The sequence below is a fragment of the Elephantulus edwardii genome, unplaced genomic scaffold (genome assembly GCF_000299155.1).
Source record: "Elephantulus edwardii isolate Elephantulus edwardi_28Jun2011 unplaced genomic scaffold, EleEdw1.0 scaffold00053, whole genome shotgun sequence".
Taxonomy (NCBI): domain Eukaryota; kingdom Metazoa; phylum Chordata; class Mammalia; order Macroscelidea; family Macroscelididae; genus Elephantulus; species Elephantulus edwardii.
This window is the reverse complement of record NW_006399803.1, coordinates 4,652,488-4,668,959: the sequence shown is the minus strand read 5'-3', so window position 1 is coordinate 4,668,959 and position 16,472 is coordinate 4,652,488. Positions and strand designations below refer to the sequence as shown.

At 39.0% G+C, this 16,472-nt stretch overlaps 1 pseudogene; it reads right to left on the bottom strand.

Annotated features, from left to right (window-relative positions):
* Nucleotides 1-16,045, bottom strand: part of LOC102843245 — a 142,394-nt pseudogene extending 126,349 nt beyond the window's left edge.
* Between the last annotated feature and the right edge of the window lie 427 nt (nucleotides 16,046-16,472).

Genomic DNA, 16,472 nt, shown 5'->3' with positions numbered 1-16,472 from the left:
TTAATCAGAAGAGGAGATGCATCTCCTAGATTAGCTGTTATTTCTTTGAAGCTGTTTTCCCCAATCATAAGTAAATTGTAACTTAATCTGCCTGTTTGCCTGGAAAGGGAGTATCTGGGTGTGAATGATTTTCTTTCAGATATAGAAATTCTTTAATTTTACTAACAAAAGTTTATTGTTTAGTAAATTGAGGTCTCACCATCCTAAAAAAGCCCATGACCACTCCCAGACATGGAGACAGTCTTGGAGGTGACTTACTGTCTCCCAGATTTGTGTAATAAAGTGCATTTATGGATATTGCAATCCATTTGTCTTATTGGCGATTGACTACTGAAAAAACCCCTTGTGTTCTGTAACATTCCTTGAATAAATATGTAACAAAATTTGGAGTAGAATAATGTAGTTCGATAGATTCCTCTGACCGAGTTTTCTTTACAACACGGCAGTGATTTATGTTTCTGTGAGCTCTGAGAAATTTCTACTTGGCCCAAAAAATTGATAAGGTGAAAGAGGACAAAATGGACAGAAAAGAGCCAAGAAAAAGAAATCAAATGGCATCTTTATTCAAAGTTCCCTGTGACATTAGAAACAGACACTACTCTGAAAAATATACCTATTTTGCTGAATAAAAAAATCCAAAGCCCACATTACAGGTAAGAGCACAAGAAGCCCAAAGCCTCTGCTTTGATGTCCCCCATTCCACTCTGCACCTGGAAACTTAAAAGCCCACAGCCCCACTGTGTCAGGACATATACAAACCCAAGCAAATCCCCAGCTATGCCAATCTTAAACAATTATAACATCATTGCTGTCAACTCAAGAACTCAAAGCTGACCCTCCACTGGATTTTCAAAGGCTGTAAATCACACAGAAAGAGATTTCTCATCTTTCTACCCCAAAACCACTGGTGAATTTGAACAGCGAAAGAGATACAGCCTTTGGGTTAGCAGCAAAACAGTCTACTGATGAAGTCACAAAAGCTCCCTGAATAATTGTAATGTTGTTGGTTTTAAGTAGATCAAGTCATAACCAGCCCATAGTGGATTTTCAGAGGCAATTTAATCACATGGGAGGAGGTTGTCCATCTTTTTTCCCATTGGAGCAGCTATTGGATTTGAACCTTTGGGATGATAGGGCAGCTTCTTTCCACTAGGCCAACAAAGCTTCCTAACAATTGCAATAGCGTCTTTTCATTACTTTCACAATATTACTCTGTACAATATCATAGTATTACTCTCACAAACTAGAATAATAAGAACAATAATGCCAATTTGTATTTTACATGGAAATGTAAATTCACTCTCATATGGTAAATAAAAGAAGTTACAAAGAAAAAAATACATTATGTTTCATTAGCCTTACCCCTTGATTTTCTTGTATTTAACCTAGTTTCTCTTATATGTCTATTAGAAAGTCATTCTCTTGCAACAGTAGAAATTGTCGATGGATTTTTTTTTAACAAGCTATTTCTGACTTCACTGAGCCATAATTTTGCAGAGTGCTTTCATGGGGGCAGAGGGCAACTGAAAGGGACATAGAGATCCCTAGGAGGACCACAGAGCTCTTAGTCTGACTTGGGGAAAGTTGGGTTGTTCATTAGGTACAAGACATTACTGCTATCCTTGAATTTGCTCCTCAGAGTCAAAATAGAATTTTTAAGAGACGCTCAACTCGGGCAAATGGTCTTTGGCACACAAAGGCAGCATGAATGTGTTAGTCCCTACAGAGCCCAGCTGCTTTTTGGTTCTCTCTAACCAGCTTCATCATCCTGAGAAGTTAGTGGACCAGTCTATGAAAAGAGGAAGCAGTACTTACATCACAATAGGATTGCGAACGTTACCTATCCCACTGGAGTTGACTCAATTCTGGCACATGGAAACACTCCATTGAGGTTCCAAGGCTAAAATCTTTACAGGAGGAGAGTGTCCATCTGTCCATCTTCCTCCTGCAGAGCAGCTAGTAGATTCAATCTGATGACCTTCAAACTGCTGGTCTTTAGTAAAACATACAATGCACTATGCCACCACAATGAAGTAAATATGTAAGTGTACCTTGTTCAGTGTTTGTACATATTGTGTGCAGTTTCCTTTCTTTCCATTTGTTTCTTTTTCGTTCACTAAAGTAAACAGAGACCTCACTGTACTACGTAGGTAAGAGAAGTAGCATCATAAGTCTGGGGAAATTTGGTTCATACAGTAGCTTAGAAAATGGGTGAGGGAACCCAACTCTATTCAAGACTCAATTCATTGCCAGTAAGTCAGAGCAGGATCATACCCGACATATCTGGTATTTAGAGGCTAAAACCAGGTAGTTTTGACTATATTTCTCCCGTAGAAGTGTTGTTGGCTTTGAACAGGTTGCAGAGAAACTCTCTACACACTAAGCCATCTGAGCCCTTAATCAACTCTAGAACCGATTTAAATAGTCTCATTTACTCACTCACACCTGTTGAGTCACTTACTCATTGCTGTTGAGTCAGAACTGACTCCCAGCTGATCCTTCAAGTGAGTTTCCAGAGGCTGTAAATTGCATAAGAGGAGATAGCGTACCTCCCTCTTAAGGAACAGCTGGTAGATTAGAATTGCCTGCCTTTGCGTTGGGGGCATAACTCCTTAGTCACTAGGCCACCAAAGCTCTAGATCAGCAATTTTCAAAATGTTCTCATTTGACCAGAAGCCAATGAGTTTCTCTACTGAGAAACTGCATTGTCCTAGTCTGTGGGGTGTAGTGCTGTCAACCAAAAGGCTTTGCCAGAGTACTCCCATCCTGTGTGATTTACAATCTCTGAACGCCTAGTCAAGTGTCTACCATGAGTTGATTCAAATTTGATGGTAATGAATTTTGAGTGTCAGGAATTGCTTGTTATTATTATCAGGGCCTGTCAAGCCAAAGACCACCCATATAACTCTATGAATAACAGATCTGAACTCTATCCTATCCCTGTGCCAACCTCACACTTCCTGACACACTAGAGTCCATTGCGATAGTCGCTGTGTCGATCCTCCTGGCCAACGGTCTCCCTCTCCTGGATGGTACAAATAGGGCACACACACACACACACAGAGTCCAGGTGATCTCATCAGTAAAAGAAAACGTCAACCCAACCATTAAAAATGTTACGGTCATGGTTTCACTCTGATACACTTAGATTGTCAGGAGGCAGAATCATTTCCACAGCAGCAAGTACATTTGAATCTCAGGAGCAGAGTCTTAGAAGAATCTGTGATTCCACAAGTGCTCCAGGTGATCCTTCTTCAAGCTAAAGTTTGGGAAACACTACTCAAAATTTTTTATTAATGAACACAAAAGATGATAAAATACAGACCAAACGGCCTCAAAGGATTTCAAAGAAAATCAAGGGACAGGAAGCCTGTGGGAAAAAATCTTTAGGGATCATGTAACAATTAGATGTATTACAAATACTCTTATTCATTTAGCCAACACTCACCCACATTTTGCTTATTTATCTTAGAACTAGAAATGAACCACTGAGTTTATTACAAATTGTAATTTGAGCCTCTCAATCTTTTATACAGTCAAGGAATGGATGAGAAGACAGATCCCAAGACAAGACATTATCAGAAATAAATCCCTTAAATAAAAAGAGCTTATGTGTTTACTTTTGGCACCCACAAGAATAGAAGGAGATTGGAGACAAGAACTCAAGGAGAGAAGCAACACAAATTCTTAAAGCTTTCAGAAAAAAGAAATAATAATTACGAGCTGGAACTGAAATCGAGGGGCCAAGAGATGACCCATCATGCGCTTTAACTGGCCAGAATCCCAGCAGTGAGGCTCCTTCTCAGAAGCCAAGCATCTGCTTGCTTTCACGTTTCTACACCATCTCGAGCCAGAAGTCGCAGCGTGAACATACAGCAGGGCCACACTATAATTGAAAACCCAGGTGCACATGTAAATATTTACACAACTACCTCTGTTAGTCAATTGATATAGTCCATTTTATTGGCCACTAGCTCTATTATTTCAGTGAGCCACTAACTATGTATTACTAGGAATATATGACACATTATTTGAAGTAACTGGGGAAATACATCACAGATATCCCATTGTGGGGTGTTTTGTTTTTTGTTTTATGTGTTGCCCAGTCAGAATCAACTCAGAGTTGACCCTACAGAGGGTTTTCAGAGATTAAAAAATTATAGGAGAGCAGACTGTTCATCTTTCTTTGCAGCACAGATGCTAGATTCAACACAGGGTTAGAAGCACAGACCCTTACCACTAGGGCACCAGAGCCATAGTTAGAATTTTTCCCACTGAAGCTTCCAAAACCAGAGAACGTGTAATTTTTTTCACCCGTACTACATGATGGCACTCTGACGGCCTACCTAGTGGTAAGAAGCTGCACTGCAGTCCCTAAGGTACTGCAGTTCAGATCCATCAGCTGCCCTTTGGGAGAAGGATCTCCCCTCATGCAAATAAATGCCTCTGAAAACCAGGTAGAAGGTCAGCTAAGGGTCCTTTCCAATTCAAAGGTACTCGACAACAACAGCATGAATGAGCATGTCCATGTAAGAGAAATTGGCACCCCAATGATCCTTCTGAATTCACTTAAACATTTTATCCATATTGAGTTCTTCCCCAGCTCTTGATCAAATAAATCATTAATTAGAAGAATGCAAAAGAGCTTCAGTAGACTATAGCAGGCAGAGTCCCCTTGTAGATAATCTTGTTCCCAGGGAGCTCTGGTGTTGTAGTTCATAAAGAATTGAGCTGCTAACCCAAAAGCCACACCTCACCGGTAGTTTAAACCCACTACCTGTTCATCTTGAGAAAGATAGCAGTCTCTTCAGATGCAGTTTTCAGCCTTGGAAAGCCTATCAGAGGGTCAGCTATGCGTCAATTCTGTGTTGCCAGCGATTCATTTTGAGAATATTACTACTAATCTCACCTAGGCATTCAGTTCATAGTTACATAAACTGGCTCACTTGTTCTTCAAGAGTCCAACAGTCTAGTTCCTTTCGGACAAGATTTTAAATGTGTTAGGCAGATGGGAGACATGAAGAAAAATTTAGAACTCTATAGAAAAATGAAAAGCTGAAGATATCTTTTCCAAAGCAGAACAAAATTTAAAAAAAAAAAGATAGATGTAATGTGGAAGGAAAAGTTGGAGGACTAGTTCTGAAAATAACTGAGTGACAAGTCTCCAGAAATAAAAGGAATTTTTAAAAAAATTTAAAACCAGAGAGAGGAAATCAAAGTGTTTAAAAGATTGGTTTTCCAGAATAAAGTCATTGTGGTCAGTACAATGGATGAAAATAGAGTCACTTCTAAGTATATTTCAGAAGCATAGGGGTAAAAGCAAGCGCTAAGAACAATTTCACTGATTTCACATGCAAGCAAGATTTTACGGAAGATTATCCAAAAACGACTGGAACAGCACATCAACAGAGAACTACCAGAAGTCCAGGCTGGTTTTAGAAGGGGTCGTGGTAGTAGAGATATTGTAGCTGATGTTAGATGGATCTTGGTTGAAAGCAGGGAATACCAGAGGAATGTCTATCTGTGTTTCATTGACTATGCAAAGGCATTTGACTGTATAGATCATAACAAACTGTGGCTGACTCTGAGAAGAATGGGAATCCCAGAACATCTGATCATTCTAATGTGAAACTTATACTTGGACCAGGAGGCAGTCGTCAGAACAGAGCAAGGGAACACTGCATGGTTCAAAATTGGGAAGGGCGTACACCAGGGATGCATCCTATCTCCATACCTCTTCAACCTATATGCAGAACAGATTATCCGGGAGGCTGGGCTCTATGAGGAGAAATGTGGGGTGAGGATTGGTGGACGATTTATCAACAATCTGCGTTATGTGGATGACACAACCCTGCTTGCTGAAACTGAGGAGGACCTGAAGCATCTGCTGCAGAGTGTCAAGGACTGCAGCCTGCAATATGGATTGAGGCTCAACGTCAAGAAGACAAAGATTCTCACCACTGGACCAATCGGCAGCATCAGGATGGATGGTGAAGAGATTGAGATTGTACACAGCTTTAGTCTGCTTGGCTCCATAGTCAACAGTCTTGGCACCAGCATCCAGGAAATTAAAAGGCGCATTGCCATGGGAAAGTCTGCTGTTAGGGACCTCTCCAAAGTGCTGAAGAGCAGTGGTGTCTCTCTGGAGACTAAGGTGCGTCTGATACAGGCCAGGGTCTTTGCAATCACCTGTTATGCATCAGAGAGTTGGACAATGACCAAGGAGGATAGAAGGAGAATTGATGCCTTTGAGCTGTGGTGCTGGAAAAGAGTATTGAGAATACCATGGACTGCTAGGAAAACAAACAGATTTGTCCTGGAAAGGGTTAATCCGGGTGGCTCCTTGGAGGCAAGGATTCTGAGGCTCCGTCTAACTTACTTTGGACATGTTGTGAGGAGAGACCGGTCCTTATAGAGGGACATCATGCTTGGGAGGGTGGAGGGACGGCGCAGGAGAGGAAGGCCCTTTATGAGGTGGATTGATTCAGTGACTGGGATAATTGGGATGGGAGTGTCAGAGACAGTGTGATTGGCACAGGACAGAGCGGAGTTTAGGGCTGTTGTACATAGGGTCGCTATGAGTCGCAGGCGACTCGATGGCACATAACAACAACAACAACAACAGAACTCCAGAAGGGGAGGGGAAAAAGGCATTTAAATGTATACTAGCTTCAACTTGAACAATAGCAACTGTAAAACCAGAACTCCATGAACCCGCCAATACTTCAAAATTCTGAGAAAAAAACATTTCTAGTGTCAAGTTCTGTATCTAGCCAGGTCATCTTTCAAGTCTCAGAAAAGGATAGAGATATTCTCAAATATTTCAGAATTCTAGAAAAAATTTGAGAGAGCTTTGGTGGGCTAGTAGGTAAGGAGTTGTGCCACCAACCCAAAGACAGGTGGTTTGAAACCACCAGCTGCTTCACAGGAGAAAAACTGACAATCTCCTCCCTATGTGATTTACAGTTTCTGAAAGTCCATTGGAGGGTTGGCTATGAGTTCTGTCTGACTTGATGGCAATGAAAATGAAAGAGTAAGTGAAGCATTAGTGTTAATGGTATTAACGTTCAAGCATTGAATAGTAATAGTACATCCCAAAACATGCAGATGTAAAGCAATTCAATTCAGGTCTAAGGAATACAAAACATTATGCAAGAAGGAAAAATAGTATAGCATATACACGTAACTTGACCCAGCAGTGAAGTACAGAGACAATAATAATCTAAACAATTTGTCTGTAAATCTAACCAAAATATTACAACATAATTCTGTATTTGGACGTGAGGGGGTTTAGAAAACAGATCAAGAGGAGAGTGAGTGTGTGTGGGGGGGGAGGGGCGAGGGGACAAAGAGAGCTAAAAATCATATCCTAGCATGGCAAGTCAGTAGACAACTTTAAAAATGGTATTAAAAATCAATTTTCTGAAATGAAAATAGTAGCATACTGTTGTTGTTGTGTTGTTATATGCCGTCGAGTCGCCTGCGACTTATAGCGACCAAGAAATAAAGGAAAATGACAAAAACGAGACTCAACAAAGTGTTACAAGTGTTTGCTCCTAATGAGGGAAAACAGGCAATCAGGCAGTAAGGAAAACTATCATTATTAATTTTGTAGGGCTTTCTGATTCTTAATATTTTGAGAAAGTGTCAGCTTTATTAGTAACAATAAACATAAAAGAGATTAGGGCCCCACACAGTGTAGGATGTTATCCAGGGTGGTCCTATGAGAGTGTATAAAGTGAAATCATTTTGAACCACATCTGTCCCTGACTAATTATGTGATCTTTCTCATTTTAACCCACATAAGCCACAATATCCTCATCTTAAATTAAGAGTTAAACTATATTAAGAGTGTTGTTATTGTATTTAAGACATAAAATGGCTATCCAGTCCTTAACTACACCTTAGCACTTTATAAACATTATTTTTTTTCAATTACAATTTAGAATACCTACTGCATATTAATTCTCTAGGGGCCTAAGTAAGAAATTGTGCTGTAAACCCAAAGGCACATGGTTCAAATCCACCAACTGCACCACAGATAAAAAGATGTGCAATCTCCTCCTGTGCAATTAACTGCCTTTGAACATCAATTGGAGGTTCAACAATCAGGAAGTTTCGACCCAGCAGTACAGGACAACAGCAACAACAACTTTGTATCAAGGACATGATTTTTAAGAATGAAGCTAGTCCAAGCCAGGGTCTTTTCAGTCTCCCCACATACATATAAATATTGTGCAATAAATAAGTAAAACCAAAGAAGAATTTATGCCTGTGGATTAAGGTGTCAGGGAAATACTGAAAATAGTTTCAACTACTGTAAGAAACTTTGGTGACCTAGTAGTCAGGAGCTACACTGTCAACTCAAAAGCATGCAGTTCAAAATCAGTGTCCTGCTCAGCAAAACAAAGATGGCCAATCTCCTTTCGTGTGCTGTGCACCCACTGAAAACACACTGAAGGTGCAGCTATGAGTCCTTTCCAAGTCTACGACACTTACCAACAACCACCAAAAGATCAAGGAAATCTATCTTGGAAGATGTGCCATCAGAAAATTCCTTAGAAGCGGGGATGGCAAAACAGCACCTCATATACTTAGGGCATGTTACTTGGAGTCCTTGGAGAAGAATGTCATGAAGAATGAGCAGATGGTTAATGAAAAAGAGAAAGACCCTTGATGAGATGGATTGGCACAATGACTGCAACAATGGGGCCAACTACAGCAGGAATTGTGAAGATGGAGCCAGACTGGGATGTGTTTCATTCCACTGTACTTGGGATCCTCAAAATACTGTCTTTGTTCCTTGTACTCTAAAGAGATTTGCCTGACGTAATGTGTTATTTGATCCTTTAACTGCTACTTCCATAAGCATTGATTGATTATAGAAGGAAGTAAAATTATATCTTGACAATGTTAACCTATTTTGCCTTTGTCATGTTTATTGGTACAATTGTATTTTTATTTTCTTTCTTTTCTTTTTGTCTTTTTGGCTGCTAAGATGTGGAACAATTCTACTCTATGAGTAAGAAAGGACTCTACATTGACAAGTTTGGGGGTTTTGTGTGTTTGTTTTATAAGAGCAGAGTTATGATGCATTCTACTAGACAGACTAAGTCTGAATCACAGTACAAGTTTGTTTATAACAACTTTCAATGTGGAGAACTGGATATCAGTCACACAGAATGATTTAGTTATGTTGTTCATAAGGTCACTATGAGTCATACTTGACTTGCCATCACAGAAATCTCTGTAAGGTTTTCTTTTTTCCTCCAATACATCTTTTTAAATGTATTAAAGATATAAACTTGGAAAAAGTTATTGTGAAATATTTGCTTTGTACCTTTTTATTCTACTCTTGTTGTTTGGTGCTGTTACGTCAGCCACAACTCCTAGTCACCCTATAAATAACAGTTCTGAGCCTTGCCTAATCTTGCGTCATCCTCATGAAATCCATCTACCAAACCCATTGTTGCAGACACTGTGTCAATCCATCTCTTTAAGAGTCTTCTTCCCTTTTACTGACTTTCCATTTATTTCAACATGTTGTATTTTTTCTGCCACTAGTCTAAATTCATTATAATTAAAATGTTAACTTATATCTCAATTATAGCTGAACTGACTTTAATTAAAAGTGGAGAAGAGAGAATTCAAAGTGAAATTTAGTGTTTCCCATTCTTGTCCTAGATATAGTTCTGAAGACAGACATTAAAATAAAGTGCTTGGATGAGCTCACTGAAAATTCTCAAAATCTCACTGCCATTGAGTTGATTCAGATTCATAGTGATCCTCCATTGAGTTTTTGAGACTATAAATCTTTAAGAAAGGAGAATACCTGTCCTCCCCCATTGTAGGAGCTGGTGCTACAGTACACAAAAAAAGTAACATACTTTATTCTTTAGAAAAATATTTTTCTAAATAAAATATCATTTTTTTAATTCTATTACACATCATTTACTATATAAATAGTATTTCTTTGTTTCATGGAACCAGAACTTAAAATTCTTATCACTCTATTTTGTCATTTTTAGTTGCTACCTACTGTCAAGTTCTTGCTGTTCTCAACTGTATTTTAAGGCTTAATATTTTACATAGCCACAGAATTTTACTGATCAAGAAAATGCAGAATATAGATCTTCTACATATGTTGTTGCTATTATGTACTGTTGAGTCAAAACCAACCAGTAGCTGACCATCTAGAGGTTTTCAGAAGCAGTAAATAACGTACGAGGAGATTTCTCCTCTTTTTCTCATGAAGCAGCTGGTATTATCTAAAGTAGAAGTCGAGGTAAATCCACTAAGATAAATGATCCAATATTACTTTCATAGCTGAGATAAACTAGAATTTTTTTCACCTTGTAACAAAACAAAGCTTTTTTTAAAAAATGTTAAAAAAAAAGTTTCTGAGGGAAGTCTCTAGATGCATAATGGGAAAGGTACCTTCTGTATCCCAACATTCGGTTTGCCTCTATCCCAGAGAAGATAAAATAGTTTTTAGGATATGAACAGAGCTTCATATAAAATTTAAACATCTTACCAAAATGCAAAACTAAAATCTACTACTCCAGAGTTGACTCCAACTCATAGCAACCCTCTGTTTGGTTTCCAAGGTTGCAAATCTGTATGGGAGAAGACTGACCACCTTTCTCCCACAGAGAGGTTGATAACACCTATGCCAAATAACACAATTTCAAAAGATGCAATGTGAGGGTGACAGTGTCTGATTTCTGCTTCTTACATAAAGGGGAACTTTTGCCATCAATAATATCCATAGCAGAAAACAGTTGCTATGTCAGACACGCCACTCCTATGCTCCTGCAAGTATTTCTATCAGTTATATGAGTTTGATATTTTATTGTTGACTCACAGACTTTATTCATAGTAGTGATACCAAATGTGAGATTTATTAGGGAAATAGGTTGGGGAGTTGGAGAAGCAAGTAATATCTCACCATACAAGCTCAAGTTTAGTTCAGGAGTCTCAATCTAAATTAACAGCAAAACATGGTTCCTTAATTAGTAAAAGTCTTGGTTTCAGTACAGCAACACAAATTCAAGAAGCCTCTGGTTTCCTCAATCATCCAGCAACATTTGTCTCAGAGCAGTTTTAAGTTAGCTTCTCTTCTCCTTCAAGAATCTGGCAAGAATAGCAAAGCCCTTTAACTGTGGCTAGCACAAATTCAAGAAGGCCTCAGGTCTCACCTCACCACAGTTTCTCCACAGCAATACTACAGTCTCTCCATCATGATCAACAGGGTGGAACCAGGTTGGGTCTCATCACCAGGGTCTTGCCCTCATCAGGGTCATGCTCCAGACTCCCTCAAGTTTTCTCGCTGTGGGAAGCATGCTCTCTCTTATCTTAATACACAGCTGTTGAGATTCGCAAGGTCTTGTGTCTGCAGTTCAGGTAGCTGGAGACAAGAGGAAGCTAAGGTAATGGCTAGAAAATCCACATTTTAAGCTAACACTTCAGCCCACTGCTGGCTTTTCTAGCTATTATTTCTCATTATCTGAAGGATAAACCTTCCCCTTAGCAGCATCTATATTTAGGGAAATATGTAAGCCAGCTACTTTACTCTTTATGCCTTAACCCCCCCCCATTTTACGTAGTTATTTTCCCAGTTCTATCAAACCAGTACTCTGAGGAAACAAATATGTATTTTTCTCTATTAAACATTCAATTAACATCTTCTATTATAGCTGAACGTTCCAGCATCCATATCCATAAACAAAGGTTTAGTCCAGAGCAAACCATCAGCTCACAACAATCAATACTAGCTCATAGAATTTAACATCTGGTTGGGTTCTGGTCAATACTTACTTAGCCATCTGTGATTAGGTCCAAATAAACATCAGTCATAAACCCAGGAGTCCACACTTCTTTCTGTTTTTCAGACCAAATGGCTTCTTCACTCAACCTCAACCTCACATGGGCCAACTCAAGAAGTCAGGGATATTCAGGATTCTGATCTACAAACCAGCAACCCTTCTTCATTTATCCATTCATCATGCTAGGTAGACAGTGCTGAAGTAGCAAGTCCAAACTTAGTCTGTTTCTTCATTACTGTGTATTCCCCACTTTCACTCACCAAGTGGGCCCAGTGGTCACAAGTTAAGCATACTCACCAGCTTCTTTTAGCTTTTAAAGTCCTGGAAAGGGAGTTAGGATGCTTCTCTCTTCCACTCATCAAACACATCCAGGTAGTCACAATGAGTTAAGCATAATCATTAGATTTTCTTTGCCTTGGTTTATTGGAAAAGTCTCTTTCTACTTGTCTTATTTCAAATGTAACTCTCTCTCCTTAGAGAAGAGTGAGTAGGGCTTAGTCTTTCTTGGGCTATGCTTCATATTCTATACCACTTTCTATTACTTACTATCAATATTCTTTGAGGGCACATTTTCCCTTCTGTGAATTTAAATTAATACCCAACTGGATTACATTTTTCCTCTAAATTACAATGTGTCCCATCAAAAACCTCAATCATTTTACAATATATCTTAATATAACATTCTATGAACAACAAAAAATACTCAGAAAGAGTAATAAACAAAAACCTTAACACATGAACCTACTAAGGCATTAACAGTTTAAACTTTCTTTTCTATGCTTTAGTTTCAGGCCATAAAGCAGCTTCTCAACTTTTCTTTCCATCTTAGTAGAAGCAAAAGACATTTTGGGTTGTCTTCTCCTCTCTATAGAAATAAACAATAGTCATTTTGACTGTATGTATTCCCAAGTCTCACATTCACAAAGCCAAACTGTGTTTCTGTGAGTCTGAAACAATGCATTCTATTTTTTTCATACCAATTTCTCATTGAAACTTCAGAAGACAGCATAAAGATACTGAAAAGATAACAACACACCAAGAGTTTCCCTTAGAGGTAAGGATTTTGAAGTTTCATCTGACATGAAGTTTCATCTGACATTTGAACTTGTTGCAAGGTGGCATCAGTCCTTGGAGAGGGATGTCATGCTTGGGAGGGTAGAGGGACAGCACAGGAGAAAAGCCGCTCCATGAGGTGGATTGATTGACTGGGGTAATGGAGATATGTCTGTTGGAGACAGTAAATTGGCACAGAATCGAGCAGGGTTTATGGCTGTTGTACATAGGTTTGCTATGAGTCACAGGCAACTCGATGGCACATAACAACAACAACACACTAAGAGTGTATTTGCCATGAGAGTTGTCAGCAAAGGCAAAAGACTTCTATCCAAGATGCATAATTAATCCCTAAAATCCCTAAGAAAAAAGGTACAATCTAGGAAAAAGACAAGGAGAGCCCAGAATAAAACCAAAGGAAAACTCTACTGAACACAAAATGTCTAAAATAGGGAAAACCCCCAAAACTTATTGCTTATTACTATTTGGGAAGTTATGGTAGGATTTGTTACATAGGGAATACTAAACTTCTTTTTAGGGTAATGGGAAAATTTGGAAATCAACAGTGGTGATAATTAAAAAGCATTGAAAACAGAAAAAAAAGTCACTGTTAATAATATTTAAATGATAATGTTTCTTTTCTACAATAAAAAGAATAACCCAATTGTTGGACACAGTTCTAATACAACCAAAACATTGATTCTTGTTTAGCTGTGTATTTTCCAAATATCAAATTCTCTTTCCTAAATATAACATAGATAAATACCAAATAATTCTCTATCCAATATTAAAACCTGGCCAGTAACTTTGGGGCAAAAGAAAAACTACTAGCCAAAAAATATTTCTTTTCCACTTAAACTCTCTTTCATTTGAGATTTCTTTACCTTTGAACACTTATGCTCTCTACTGCTTTGCTTTCTTTGAGAAATCAAGGAAGAAATGACAACAATCTTACTCTCCTTTTCCCTGTCCTTCCTTTACAAGTTTTAGAAATAACATCAGTAGCTCTAATGATAAATCTTGCATTTCTTTGTGTGCGTTTTCATGGTGTTCACTTGGATCTTCATCAACAATAACTAAGCAACAACTTCAAATGCTACTAGCAGTAAACCAAGCCTCCAGCCAACCTATCTATCTCAGCAAACACACCCTCTGTAATTTGGTTTTTGTTTGCTTCTGTGCATAGCTTTCATGCCCAAACAGGCAGAAATGTCGCCCCCGCTCAGAAAGCACTTAAATTTGTTGTAACATAGATTATCTAGAGTGATTTCCGTTTTTTCTGTGCAATTTCCCAGGCTTGAAATTCTAATTTCTCCCAATATATCAACCACTAACATGTACTGAGAAAGTTCTGGTGGTGTAATTCTTAAGGAACTGGATTCCTAACACAAAGGCCAAGATGGTTTGAATTCACCATTCGTTCTGAAAGAAAGAGGGGAAACGTCCTCCCAAATGATTCATAGTCTCAAAAATCCAATGGAGGGTCAACTATGAACTGATTCTAACTAGACAGCAATGAGAGAAAAATCTTTATTACACATATTTTCAATGTCCAGAAAGCTCATTAAATTCTCACAAGGATTCAATGAATTATACATTATTTTGTGGAAAAATGAGGTATAGATAAGCTACTTCACAATGAACCACACAGTGTAAGGAGTAAAGGGAGTTGAGTGATAACATTCTCAACTTTCCTGCAAGGAAGATGATTGCATTTCCGACCACGGCATCTCATGTCAATGGAGGTTCTCATGCTAAACAAGCAAGGATTCAGCAAAGCGTCTAGATTGAGGTAGGTTAGAAAGGAAAACCTGATGATTTACTTTCAAAAATCAGCTATCAAAAATCTTGTGTTCACAATTTTCATGAAGATGACACTGGATTGGTCAGCATTTTGTTCCATTGGGCATGGGGTAGTGATGCATGAGGGAATTCACTCAAGCAGCTAACAACACACAGGGCAGGAAGTAAATGAATACATGACTAACACTTCTTCCTCCTTCTTTTCAACCAGGATTCTGTAGACTGCTACCAGCTCTCCAAGTCTTTTCCATCTAGGTGTTTCCACAGATCCCCAAATCAAGTCCTAAGATTTACTTGTTATGTACCATCAAGTCACCTGGACTCATTACGACTCATTCTATCCTGAGCCAATCTCACTGTCTCCAACACACCTACCCCCAGTACTCCAGTTATTGTGTCAATTTATCTCCTCCTCTTCGTCTCCTGCCTGGTCCCGCCATCCTCCCAAGCATGATGTCCTTCTTCAAGGACTGGTCCCCCCTGGCAGCATGTCCAAAGTTTATCAGCTAGAGTTCCAAAATTCTTGCCTCCAAAAAGAAACTTGATTTCATACTCTCCAGGACAAAACCTTTTGTTCTTTTGGCAGTCCATGTAATGTTCAGTACATTTCTCCAGCACCACAACTGAAAAGCATAGATTTTTCTTCTGTCACCCTTAGTTATCGTCCAGCTCTCTTATGTTTAGCAAGTAATTGCGAAGACCATGCCAGAATCAGGTATATTTTGTCTCTAGACTGAAATCGTTGTTCTTTAGCATTCTGGAGAGGTCCCTGATGGCAGAGTTTTCTAATGCCTTTTTTGAGTGCCTGAATGTTGGTGTCAAGAGTGTTGATTGTGGTACCAAACAGGTTGAAATTGTCAACAATCTCAGTCTCTTCTCTAACTATCAGTTGGTCCAAGTAATGAGAATCTTTGTCCTCTTGATGTTGAACTTTCATTCATCTTGAAGAGTGTGGTTCTTTATCTTTTGTAGCAAATGCTCAGGTCCTCAGATTTGGTCAAGTTGTGTCATTTACATAACACAGGTTATTGATGAATCTTCCTCCAATTCTGATGACACATTCCTCCTCATAAAGTCCAGCCTCCTGAATGATCTCTTCCATGCGTGGATCGAAAGGACTGTACGTAGATTCCTTTTTATTACTGAGTCCAAATTTGTCTCCCAGCCTAGACACTTGTAATATCATTTTATCTTTGTAGCTTTTAGCTTCTTTATTTATTTTCTTTTTTTTAAAAAGGCCCTTATCCATCATTTCTTCGATTACCTGGGAAGATGAGATGGGTCTGCGTGGTCTGAGGTAATCGAAGATGCAAAAACCCCGCGACATTTATTCTGGAAGGCCGCTCAAAGGAGGGGTTACGCATCTGACTAGCTGAAGTTTGGCAGCTTAGAGGACAGCCTCAGACCCCGCAGACCCATCCCATCTTCCCAGGTAATTGAAGACACAAAACACCCGCGACATTCGTTCGGCCCTCGGGCCGCAAGAAAAACCTATCTACATAGCAATTCTACAGGATGCATCACCTTTGCTCGGGAAACATTACGACTAAACTTCAGAGACACTGATCCCAACATAAGCAACTACCATCAGCTGATGTTTGAAATCACAGAAGCCATGGAAGCTTCATATATAAGTTATTAGATGGAGGGCTGGTGAAAGGGAGATAGATGTGAAGGGACGGGGTAGAAGTGGATGGGTAATCTGGTGGATGGTGAAGCAGGAAATAAGTGGGTAAAGACGCGTGTGAGAAAGGCAGGGAGAACACTGACACAAAAGTTAACTCCGCAATA